Source organism: Heloderma suspectum, chromosome 2 (genome assembly GCF_057233095.1).
Source record: "Heloderma suspectum isolate Gila_16-S chromosome 2, 16-S_ref, whole genome shotgun sequence".
Taxonomy (NCBI): domain Eukaryota; kingdom Metazoa; phylum Chordata; class Lepidosauria; order Squamata; family Helodermatidae; genus Heloderma; species Heloderma suspectum.
In genome coordinates this window covers 233009455-233021562 of record NC_139459.1, presented here as the reverse complement: position 1 = coordinate 233021562, position 12108 = coordinate 233009455, and the positions used below count along the sequence as shown (strand labels likewise).

The following is a 12108-nucleotide window of genomic DNA, read 5'->3' as shown; positions in this document are numbered from 1 at the left end:
AACCAGTCGTGTCCGACTCTAGGGTGTGGTGCTCATCTCCATTTCTAAGCCGAAGAGCCAGCGCTGTCTGAAGATGCTTCCGTGGCCATGTGGCCGGCATGACTGAACACGGAGGTGCACGGAACACTGTTACCTTTCCCGCCAAAGCGATACCTATTTATCTACTTGCAATTTCTTGCTTTCGAACTGCTAGGTTGTCAGGAGCTGAGACTGAAGACGGGAGCTCACTCCGTCACGCAGCACTCGGGTCTCGAACTGCTGTCTTGCCGACCTTCCGGTCTGCAGTTCAGCGTCTTAACCACTAAGCCACCGCAGCCCCAAGCTTTACTATACAAAACATTAAAAACAAATCAACACAGGTAAAAAAAACCCAGTTACAATAAAATAATTCAAGAGGGGAAATTATTTCAGGAACCAGCTCCTACTTCGGGTGAATACCAACGACCACCCCACTACATGGTTAATGCAGGGAAACTACTTGATGATGTGGCTCCAGAATTGGAACGTGTGACAGGAAGGGGGAGAGGAATCAAACCGTGCTTCCATGGATACACGTGACCCAGCAAATCCATGGTAGAAAACCTTATCACTTGCTAAATTGTCTGTATTGGGCCGTGGTTAGGCAAGAATGTGTGACATTCACGATTCATAGCAAGTGTTCTCCGATGTGATGGAGCTAGTGAGAAAAGGGTCATGGGGTCATAGCTAAAACACCCTTGAATTTCTCGGCCTTATAAAGAATGACAGGGAAAGGTGACTGACTTGATATAGCAAATAGGAATTAACAGCCAACACTGTCAGGAAGCCTATGGTTGTTCCATCAGAGGAAAAAGAGGGGCTAGGGACAGTGTAAAACAGGGGTGGGGGAAACCTGCAGCTCTCCAGATATTGCTGGACTATGACTCCCATCATCCTCAACCACTGACCATGTTGGCTGGGGCTAATGGGAGTTGGAGTCCAACACCACCTGGAAGGTAATACGTTCCCCACCCCTGTATAAGACTTGGAATGAGAAACTTGGCTTCATATTTCAGCTCATCCCAGTCCTTTCTTGGTGGTTAAAGGGCAAGCCACTACAATGACCACCAGATGCAAAGGAGACCAGGGGCTCCTGTAACTTTAATAGATGTACAGAAAAAGGAATTCCAGCCGGTGCAGCTTGATAGGGCAAGCTGCTGCCCTTTTGTGCACCATGGTGCAAGGTATAGTGATGCCCTCTGCTGCATCTAATCACCCTACAAGCCACCATTGCCCATTGTTCCCCATCTCCTGTAAAATGGGAATAATAGTGAAGTATTTTGTGGGGGCTGTTGTTCACCAGAGCAGAATGTGGAATGGAACTAGGGTGGGGTGGATATGGAAAGTATGAATTGAGGTGTTTATGGGGAGAATCACTGCTTTCATATACTTGCCAACTTAATTTCTGCATAGTTGCTGTGCATTTATGTGCTGTGCATCTATGGTTCTTAATTAACCTAAAATACCATCACTGCATACAATATTTTACAGACTAATAGAAGTCCCAAAAGGATAGGTTTCTTTAGCTTATGTTCTAAATTTCAGGGATCAGGGAAGCAAAAAGGAAGGAGAGGGGACAGGGAAAGACATTCTATCAGAAAATGTAGCAAGAGAAGATGAATTTTCCTGGCAAGAAGATGAAGTAGAAACAGATTCAAGCAAAGCCAGAACAGTATGACATCCAAGAGAACCAGGTTAAGGATTCTCCAAGAGCCAAAAAAGGAAAGGAAAGGAAATCAGGATGTTTCTTAAGCTTAGTAGATAAATCTGACATGATAAAAAGCTTCACCTGATACATTTCTGAGTGACGTGTAGCTCTTAAAATCACAGAAATCTCATCAGGGGAAAAAAGTTGGCAACCCTGTGGATTTGTGGTAGAACTCTGGCCCAGAACTAGATTTTGATCTTCTTTTCTTCTTTATTGCTTCTTTATCATAGCCTCAGGGATATTCACAGGCAGGTTAGTCATTAACTGGAGTTGACTAGAAGCCTGTGGATCAGATGGCTGCTGCTAGGGATGTATGGATCTGGTTAAGTCTGTTCTGTCTGTGTTTTGTGGGTTGTCAGGTGTCTTTCATTCCATCATCCACTCATTGATGGAATTGGATTTTTTTTTTAACCAGAATGTAATTCTACTTGTGCTAATGCACATTAGTGCAATACACATTTCTGCTAATGCACACTTGCGCAAATGTACATTAGTTAATGCGAATTAGCACTAATGTGCATTAGCACTAATGCAAATTACCACAACACCGCCCCCCCCCCATGAAAAACTGGTCCACAAATCTGCAGAAATGGCATGACCTGGAAAAAGCCAGTCTGCTGTGGAATTCACATCTCAGATTCATAGAAATCTGAACTCATTTGAATCCATTGCGGATTTCTTCAGAATCCCTACCTGCTGCTGCTGGATCAGAAAGCTAATTGTCTTCAGGAAGCAGTATCACATCTGCTCTTGCCATTGACTTGTAATAAAACACAAGCCGAAAGGATGTCTTTCATTGTAAGATGATTAAAATGATTTCCTGCTAATTAGACATTCCCTGGAAGCTAATTGTTTTCAGGACTGAGGCTTGAAGATGTAGTGCTGTGCACACTTATTAGTCAGGAGTGAGCCCAGCTTGACCCAGTGCCAGTTGCTTCTGAGTAAACATGCAGAGGATGATGTCTCCTCCCCCTGCTCACATTGGAGTAGGTGCTTTTAATAGGTCTGCTTGGCACAAGATTCCTGCCTCTTAGAAAGAGAACCCACAGGTACAAGAGGCAGGCAAATGTTTTGCAGATGTATTGCCAGAAGGACACTCCTTCTCCCTTATTTGTCCTCACTCATTATCAAGTTTCTTGCTCCTTTCTACAGAATCCAGCTGGCATTTACACCACGCCCCTCCCTCTCCAAACATGGCGGGGGGGGGGCTGACCCATCCACACCAATCTCGAGGCTTACCACATGCCAACAGAGCAAGTCCATCACAGCATGAGAAAGCGGATTTTCTTCCTTCATCGATGGGAAAACTCACCTTTCTTCTCTTTCTGGGATTGTCACTGGAGTGGAGCCAGGATTCAACCTGGAGACCAACATCTCCCTGGGCAATTATGGATTGGGCAAGGGCCAGCTGCTCCTTCTGGTGCTGGCCCTTCTGCTGGCATTGTCCTCCCTCCAGCTGTGGTTTCTTCCTGGGCCAGAGTTCAGGGGAGAGGGGCAGCAGTGGCAGATGTTCCCCAAATACCATTGTATTTGCCTCGCTCTGACAGAGGGTGGAGCGTGGCTCCTCACCAAGGATATAGGAGCGGCTTTACAATTCAAACACTGGAAGTCATCTAGCCCAGAATTGTCAGCCCTGATGGGGAACAGGTCTCGGAGTCATTGAACCAAGCTGCGGGCTTGTCTCTGAGGCAAAACTTTTAGGAGAGGAGTGGGGGAATAGGCAGAGCATATTCTTCTGTAACAGAGATTCCAGTATCTTCCAGCTTTTCAGTCATCATCTCAGAAACATTCACTGTGATCCCTGCCTGGCCCATCTTTCTTTCCTGACTGCAAAGTAGCATTCCCTCCCCCGCCCCCCACCCACTCACTACTCTGCAGAGCCTGCTTCCCCCCAGAATATGTATGGGTCACATGAAGAAAGCCCCATCCTTCTCCCCTGGCAGGTGACCTCTACGCTGCATCACTCTCCTGCCATGCCTCCTCCACCTGGCAGGCTGCTCATCCTGAGTCCACAGCTGAAGGAATGCGGTCTCTCATTGCTCTTCTTGTTTCCTCCTGATGGCTTCTCTCTTACCACGCTGAACAGAGCTAGGCAGGGCTCGTATCAGCGCACAGCAGAAAAGCACCGCCCAAGCTATCGCGTTGGTGGGGAGCATGTGCTGGACTGCAACTCCCTTCAGGCCTAGCCAGTGTAGCCAATGGTGAGGGATGATGGAAGGTCCAGTAACATCTGGAGGGCCACGCATTGCCCATCCTTGTCAGGCTTAGGAGAGGACAAGACAGGGGGCATTTCTACATGAGGCTTTACACGGGCTTCTGCTTCTTTGTGGGATTATGATCAGCTCCTTTTGGGGATGTCTGTCGCCGGGAAATCCAGCCCTTTCTGGGCATGCTGGACTTGTGCGGTGCACCCAACTTGAATTGCTTTTGCAAGCCAAGCAATTTCCCATAGCGCTGGGGACTTTTAATGTATTTTTTTTTGTCTCAGCCATAATTTGCATAAATAGAGATTTGTGCAACTTTTGGCTGTAAATTGCACAAATTTGCACGATTTGCACAGCTTTTGGCTGTAAATTGTGCAAATTTGTATAATCTGTGCAAATTATGCCTGCAGTTTGTGCAAATTATGCAAATTTGCACAATTTACAGCAGTAATTTCTGCAAATATTTTTTAAGCAAAGATATTTTTAAAGGAAATTCCACCAGCGACACTGACTTGTACAGTGAGTCAGGCCAGCTGGTAGAAGATGGAATGGAGTCTAGGGGCCTGAGCCAACAAAAGCTCATTGAGCTCCACCCCCAACTGCATTCCTCTGACATCCTTAGCTCCTTTACACATACTTTCCCCCCAGGATTTTACTTCCTCTGCCTTTCTATACATTTCATTATAAAGCCACTAGATGGCACTGTCATGTAGCAGAATTGCACAATTACATGAGACTCTCATTCCACCATTTTAAAATAATACCAGACTTTCCTCACTAGGAAAAAACTGCGGTAATGGTTGCAAAGAGCGGGAGAGGCCCTGGAGGATGATGACATCATATAAAGGACCCACAAACTACCATGAGTGAGCAGTCACAAGCGCACAATTAAGCCTTGTGTAGAAAGGCTCAAGAAACGCCTTCTTGCCTGCCTGACATAGAATGGAGTCTAAGGGTGCTTCCAGAAGGATGGCTCCTAGTGCTACCAATCAAAAGGCAGTGACTGCAGCTAGTTCCTCCTTAACAGATTGTGGTAAGAAAAAGGACAGAAGACATTGTGGGAAAACACAGGAAGGTTACAAATGAAAGACAATAAGGGGTGCTTCCAGAAGAGGCTTTTATGACACCATTGCCCTGGTTTGTTCACAGAATTTTATGGGGGTCCAGGCATCATCATCTTCAACTCATATCCCTTCTGTGTTTTCCCATACCACATCTTCCATTAATAAAATAATCCATTAAGAAAGAATAGCTGGAACAGCAGTACATTCTTGCTTGATGTAGGCAGGGCAGGGCCAGATTATAAACACTGCATGCAAGATGGGGGGACACTGACTGTCATTCTGGCCCTGGGCCTTAGCATTTCACCAACTCCTTTAGATCTGGGTACCACAGACACACTTACCCTGGGTGCCCTGACACCAACAGGCAGACAATGAAGGTGGAATGTATCTCTGGCCTGCACTGATGTATTACTTTTCCTGGAACCACTATCTATGTAAATACAACCCCCATGAATGCAAGGGTAGAATCACCTGGAACTAGAAGGAGGACTGAGAAAGTGGGGAGAGTCAGTCACCTGGTTCTGCTGAGGAGCTGAATAATATTAATATTTCTGGGCTCTTATATAGTAAATTGATGTATATGCATGCTTAATTAGCAAGGGGATGGGGGAACATTTTTGCAGCGTATTTGGTATGGTTTGCTAGATTTGAATTATTCCAGGGCTATGTTCTTCAAGCACCAGTTGTCCTGTCTTTTGGGGACTAAAGCTGTTTGTAGGGAAGCCGCTCTGAGGCATTCAGCAGCTCAGTAGAATAGAGGAACATTTGGACTGGCTGCAAAATTTGCAAACAAAGATTATCAGGTTTTCTCTTTGGGGCTCAGAAGGACTATGGGCTGCATTGTACTAAAATGTACTTGGGCATTTAGCTCTGGAAATGGCTGTACGCTGCTTTATAATTGTGGTTGCTACAACTACAGACATTGTGTTCAGTGGGAATCGTGACAACCTTTATTCCAACTAAGCCCCCTAAGACCCACACAGCAGAGGTTACATAAACATCACAGAAAGGACAGTTGCAGGGTCAGCTGGGCATGAGGGAAGCAAAGAAGGCTTTGAAAATCCACCCTGCTGAAGTGATTTGTTCTGAGCAGGTTCTAATGTTACAGTGAAGGTGAGCTTGCAATGTTCACTTTCCTTTACAAGATTAAGCAAGAAACACCCCCGGGCCGCTTATCAACGTTGTCCTCCAAATGCAGATAAGCCAAGCGAGGTGAGTTATGCCTGCGGTCACACCTGAGCAGTTGTCTTCAGCGGGTGAACAAGAAGCAGGGCTGAAGGCGCGCTGTGCGCCCGAGTGAAGCGGATCCGAGATTACTGGGCCAACAGCTGCGAGGGCTGTGGAGAGATTGGGCAGGAGAAGCGGTGCTGGGGATGATACAGGGCAGTGAGAGTTAGAATTGAATTTAGTCTTGTGGCTTATCTATACTGTAGGTTTACCATAGACCAGTCCCAAGTTACATTTGATTTATTCCCAGTGAAAACACGTGGGGATTCACGCAAGCACGAGTGGAATTTGGGTTCATGTGGTTCAAGCTGCAATGCTTTGAAGAGAGGTAAGCATTTCCACTAAAGCGTAAAACCCCAGTTTGTAGTGGTGGAAAGTATGACATAAGCTTTTACACAGTGTTGACATGCAAATTATCTTTCTGTTTGCTGTCCCGTGTTTGTCCATCCCCATTGCTCTTTAATGATGCTTCTATCTGGTATAAAAGGTAACTGTATGGCAGGTAAGCCAATTTCCCATCTGCGTCAGATACAGTCACGCACCTATCTATCAATCACCTATGGTGGTTTTACATATCTTCAGCTTGTGTTTGTGCAACTGTGCTCCATCCTTGGATTGAGAAGACATTTATTTTAAAAGAAGATTTAAGACAGTTGTAGACAAGCAAAACCACACCAAAAAGTGGGGAAAGGGGAAATTCAAAGGGAGTTTGAAGACAGTATCGTTGGCATGGGATGGTCAAGAGTTACATAAACAAAGTATGTTATAAACATTTCCAGGTAGGAGTTCCTAACTTGAAACCATTTCTCACAACACAGGAAACTGGCACACTATTTTGCTTTGCTGCCCACAAAGTGAAAAATGAGATAACGCACAAGTTGTAGATCCTGAGAAGTAGAACTTATTGAAAGCCAGTGATCTTATTTTGCCAGGAAACCAAAGAAGAAGGGGTGTGTGATCCATCAGGATTTGATGCATCTTAGGGGATTTCTATACCAGCCTAAAATCCTGCATTTAAAATGGAGCTTTCCGCTTCTAAGTGCAGGATCACAACTGATTTCCTTCACACGCACTTCCTTCTCTGTCGATGGCCATTCCCATAGCACTATATTTCTGTGAAGAGGCCTTACACGCGCTCCAGGTTCAACGAAACTTGCTCCTGGGTTTCTGCCCCTCTCCCTCCCCTTGCACATTACTGGTGGATGGGGACTGACATGCGGACAGCCCCCCGCACTGATCTCCCTGGGCCCCGCTTCCCTCTTCCATTCTTTTGGCCAGTCCCTGCTACTCAGCCCCTCTGCTGCTCCTCTGCTCTGCCGCCCCCCTTTGCTGCTGTCTGCCGGTCTGCCGCTCTGTTTCGAACAGGAAGGCTGAAAATGGTGAGGAGCCAAAATGGTGCAGGAGCAGGAAGGCTGAACACTCATCAGACCTTCGTCACCACCTTCGACATCATGACCACGCCCCCAACAATCACACTCGGTGCTTCATTCACGCTAGGGGGAAATACACGGGGAGGACATGCACTCCATTTGCGCATATCTGGAAAAATACCCCATTTTTCTTCATTTGAGGAAAACATGGGATAGGTGGGAGGAAATAGTGGAATAATGACTGGACAACAACGACGTCATGTAATGGACCTGCACAATTCAGTGAGTGAGCAACCATGAATGCGCAATAAACTTGAGGTGTAGAGATCCCCTTAGCATTTTTGTTTATCACTGAAAATCATTAGGTGTGGCTACATTTCTTTCTGTCTGTCTGTCTGTCTGTCTGTCTTTCTGTCTTATGATGCGTGGGCCTGGGCCAAGGAGGCAGGTAATATTCTTGGTGTGAGATCTTGATGTGTAGCAGTTGCTAGGTACACATCAGAGTGGCGTGAGCATGGTCTGCATCATTCCGCTACCCCAGCACAGAGTCAGATAGGTGTTAGATCCTGAGAAGGGAGGCTTGGCCTTTTCAAAAGCCAGCCTGCCTCAAGGAGGCAGATAGTTCTTCAGGTAGGAGGCTCTGATATGTCGTGATTTCTCACAACACCGGCACAAGCACAAAATACACCAGATATGTTTTTGCTAGCCATGAACTGCAGAGCAAGTTTTTGCAGAGCAAGCTTCAGTACAGATAGGATATGTTGCAAAATTTGGCTTTTTAAGAGTTAGCTATCTTATCCTGTTATGCGTGGGACTGGAGGGGAATATTTTTTGGGCTTACTGTTAGGAGACCTGTTTGGGTTGGAATTATTATAATTGGCTTGGATTCAGACTATCCATGGGTGGAAGAAGGCGAGTGTGGGGGTGATAATCTTTACCAATTCCCCTTTCCTCCTGCAGCTCCCTGAAAAGCTGCTCCAGGGGGTCAGCAGAGCCTCTGAAACATGTAGTACATTTTTAATTGAGTATATTTATATCCTGCTTTTCTTACAGCATGGAACTCAAGGCTGTGTACATGTGGTTTTCCAGGACGTCTCCCATCCAGGCACTGACCAGACCCAAACCTGCTTAGCTTCAGCAAAGCAACTGCATCATATGCATGTGGCATGGTGGTACGGGCTACGTGAGGAAGGGGGAACTGGCGAAGATAATCTCCTCCCCTTCCTCCAGTATGAGCCTCTGCTAGATCTCAGGCTTTCGTTTTTGTATAATACTCTTCTAGAGTTTACATACGCTATGGGTTGCATCCAGAGTTAGTCCTACTTAGCATAGACCCATTCAGTGACTGGGTCTTAAGTTAGGTCTGACTAATTAAGTCCCATTCATCTCAGTGGGTCTCCTCTAAGTAGAACTAACATTGGATACAGCCCTATCTCAGTTGCTGTATGGCGAGTAATTATCACTGTATTCATATCAGAGGCCTAGATGGAGAGGGTTGAGCTAGGACAGCCTTCACCAATCTGGTGCCCTCCAGATGCTGTGGACTTCAAGTCCCATCAGCTCCAGCAACCCAAAACATCTGGAGGGCCTCATGTTGGAGAAGGCTGCTGACTTGCCTTAGGCTACCTTGAACAGCAGAGCTGAAACATGAGCAAGACTACGCCATGCTAGTACAAAGAGAGCGAGCAGTACGCTGCAAATGCCGTGCAGCTTTGAATTGTGATGAGGCACAATGTGTCCCCACAGATCCCTTAATAAGGGTGGTATAGGCTGTGCTGATGCATTCATTGTCATTCAAGTCCTTCGCCTCAGACGGATGTGCTCATAAGCAGGTTCCTGCAAAAGCACTGTAAGGCTCCCAGTTCCACTCTCCTCAGCTGACCCATGGGAAGTCTCCAACTCAGCTGTCATTTGGGGGAAAGACAGCCCCAGGTTTCAGGTTTCCAAATTAGTCTCCAGAAAGGATTGTCTCAGTTCCATGGAAACCACTACGACCATTTCACGTTTATTTACCAGTGTACGAGGCTGTATATAAACAAGGGGTTTTTCGTATTTCATATGCCACACTCTGGAAGTCAGAATTTATGCCTGGGAGAGCCTCTCCTACTACATCCCTGTAAAGCTACTCTTAATAATCAGACCATCTATTCCCCCCTTCTCCTGTAGGCAGCTCTGCAAACAAGTCTTTCCTAAAGTAAACTCTGCTTGCCTTAGTGAACCCCAGTGCCGGCCCACCTGCCACTATCCACCTCTTTCCCCCTGCAGTGTCTCCTCTGCCCAATGCGGATTGTTAAGCCACAGAGACTGTGTCATTTGTATATTCTGTACAGTACTGAACACTCTTGCCTCTTTAGAAATAAGAATTAGCATCAAATTGACTTTATTCGGGAGATATCAATCCAGGTTAGGACTCGATAGCTTGGGATTTGGGTTCCATTCAACCATCTGCTCTATTCATACAGGGCTCAGGTCTGAGCTAGATGAGTTCCTCCAAGCAGTGGGGTGTCCAGATACCCTGATGAAGGCAGGTGTTACAGAAGCCTCTTCCCGGAGTGACTGGGCTTGTAATGTGAGCTCCCAGTTCATTACTATGAAAATTAGCAGTAGAGGAGAACATAGGGTCGCATGAGGGACTGCCTTGAACAGTGGTGTAGAAGACGGTATTTTTGAAGGTGCAGGTTATCATGCAGGGATGAGAACAATGTGTACCTACTGAGATTCCCTCTTCTACACAATGATGGGCAGGAACGCTACAATGGGCAGATCCTCATTTGCATCTGATCATCCTAAGAACCGAACCCTGCATGATGGCGTGGATTATCTTTCACAGGTTTAAATCTTTGTGGCTCCAGTGCTGCTCTGCTGTTCTAGGAGTTCCGTTGTATTTTATACAACATTAAGTATGCCCATTTTCAATCGCTCCAAATTCATTCACATAGAATCAAGACATGCATCTGACTTCTCGCAAATGGAAAAAGAAATCAACAACAGCTACTGGCTGACCTTTCTCAACAGATACCTCAGTGTGCGAAAGTGGCCATGTGAGGTCAGGGGCAAGCATTAACAACTGCAGTGAATCTCTGGATGGGAAACAACAACACCTTGTTATTGAAAACACGTGTTATTGGAGGCAGGACTAAGGTCAAAGCTACAAGAGGCCTTGGCCAGTGTTCCAGATTGCCTGTATGATGAAAATGTATGGCATTAATTCAGTAGTATGTAGAAAATTCAGGGGACATTAGCAGTAAGTGGATATGATTTTTAACATATTTTCTTGTTCAATATTATAATGCAGACCTTTCACAGTAGCACAGGCTGCTCAGAGAGAGAGAGAGGGAGAGAGATCCTGGATCTACCCAGGTTATAAATGGAAAACTCTTTCATCTTTGGGTTGTGCAAGAGGAACCTGATGGTATGGCCACTGAATGGACAACAGCATCCAAGTCAGCTTATTATAATTCATAATCAACCGACAGTGTGTTTCTATACATGTCTATTCAGAAATAAGCGCTACTGAGTTCAATGTGATTTACTACCAGATAAGTGTGCATAGGATTACAGCCTGAATTATTATGAGAACTGATGACACACTTCAGCTACGTTTTAACGGTGGTCACTTTATGTTGTAAACTACTTTGGGGGAGAAAAAAAACCCAGTTGTACGTTTAGTAAATAAATAATTTAAATGAACAAAGAGCTTCGGCAGAAAAAAGCTCTTGACCCTGCCTAACCCATCAAGAGGAATTACAGCAACACTTGATTTTTGTCCCAGCACATGGTCTGAAGGCACACGATACAGCTACTTTGATGAAGTGCTGTGTCTTGGTCTGGTCAGTGCATGGGAGATCACCTGGCACCCATATGCTTGCCACCTTGAGTTTCGTCGTGAAGGAAAGGTGTGATGTAAATGTAATACATGTACCATTCATGACACTTTTTCCATCGTGGAATTCAAAGCAGCATGCATGGGGTTCCCAGGAAGTCCCCCATCCAAGTCCTGTTCAGACCAAACCTGCTTAGCTTCAACCACGTCACTGTATCATGTGCCCTCAAGCCCATGTCCTGGAACTCGGTGAGGTCTGTCTAGCCTGAAGGACCTATTGCTGTTTATCAAAGGTCGTTGTGCAGGTTGGTGGTCGGTCTCAAGCACAGGATCAGAGCATCTACCAGGGTACACAGGAGCCACATGAATTTAAACCAGTGAGAAGGAGCCTGGTCTTAGTTTTGAACATGGGGCTTTGCAAGGGGAGCTCAGGTACTGTGTCACTTGTATGACTTACTACTCAGGTGACAGATAATGCTTTGCCCCAGCTCTATCCAGTCTACAGTTTGCTACATTATGCTCTAAATTTAAATTACACATGGCCCCACCTAGTGGTCAGTGTCTCTGGTCGTTAAGAATCGGCTATTTTGTGCTGCTTTTTAGCAGATGGCGGGGCCACACTCAAGCAGCCTTCTCCAACCTGGTGCCCTCCGGATGTTTTGGACTACAACTCCCATCATGCAGGTGATGGGGT

General features: G+C 45.9%; 1 protein-coding gene across 1 annotated transcript in view; it reads right to left on the bottom strand.

The window, feature by feature from the left end:
* Positions 1-4179: 4179 nt before the first annotated feature.
* The window catches only part of GIPC1 (GIPC PDZ domain containing family member 1), a 52425-nt gene continuing 44496 nt past the window's right edge, over positions 4180-12108 (bottom strand). Inside the window, exon 9 of the mRNA XM_084838468.1 lies at positions 4180-6361. The gene's annotated coding sequence lies outside the window, so the exon portion shown is untranslated. The remainder of the gene's footprint in view (positions 6362-12108) is intronic.